This window comes from Mastomys coucha, unplaced genomic scaffold (genome assembly GCF_008632895.1).
Source record: "Mastomys coucha isolate ucsf_1 unplaced genomic scaffold, UCSF_Mcou_1 pScaffold15, whole genome shotgun sequence".
Taxonomy (NCBI): Eukaryota; Metazoa; Chordata; class Mammalia; order Rodentia; family Muridae; genus Mastomys; species Mastomys coucha.
Window position 1 is genome coordinate 2,088,930 of NW_022196897.1, and position 1,112 is coordinate 2,090,041.

Genomic DNA, 1,112 nt, shown 5'->3' on the forward strand with positions numbered 1-1,112 from the left:
ATTGGCTTTAAACTTGACCAGCAAATCAGCATATTTTACCACAGGAGAGAAACCTTTAAAGACCCTATTTAATGACAGCAGAAGTGAAGAATGCCCAGGATGCCTTCCTATTAAACATGGGGGTCAGGGCTTTATCGTGAGACTTCTGCTCCCTGGTGTAACTCAGAATAAAATGAATGTTTCAGAAGACAGCTAGAAATGCTTAGTTATAAGGTACCACAAAGGATGATCATATCATAGTTTTATAAGATAATTCTGTAGGTTAGAGTAGCTTGTTCAACCAAATATCTAGAGACAATACTATTGGACATTTCTTTTAGCCAGTAGGCAAAATAAATATCTGTAATTTGTCTAACTTCTTAAAATCCTTGACTGAGAAAGCTGTCCTTGTGTGATTAATGCAAATAAAAGTTTGCTCAATAAATAATTTCAACATTCTAGAAAGATCTTCAACAAACAGTCTCCTGGAACTGAGCCTGCCATTCAGCACCTGAGTACTCACCTGGGATGTCTCCAGCAACCCCAGCCTTCCCCAAAGAAAAGAAAACGGTTTCTAACACTGACGCTTACTTGAACATTTTTATGTATCTACTTTATATCCAAAGTTCACTGTACAAAGTTGTGTCCATGCTTCCCAGATATTGAGATTAGTACTAAATGTTGCCTTACAATTTGAAACAGTGGAGAGGCAGTTCTAATGCAAGGTTAATCAGTCATTACAACTGTGTATTGGCTTTCATTTATAAAGTAAAATATGAAGGTCATTGGTAGGTATCATATTAAATTAAACCAATTTTTATGTATTGATTTTAAAAAGCCTTGAGCACATGTTGTAAAGAATATTAATAAAGGTAACACAAAATTCTTCTTCTCCGGTAATGCATCCAATTGTTACCTCAATGGTTCACCCTCGCCCTCACCCACCAGTTTAGAATATGTACAGTTGTTGAAAACAGACACAGCACTATATGAAGACAAAAACTGGCAAACACCATTCCTTTTCCACATTTCAAGAAACAATGCAATCCATGGTACTTCAGGAAGTTGTTTATTCTTATTATTAAAACTTGGACTCAAGTAATCCGGTTTTTCTGAAAAAAAGCACCTTGTTT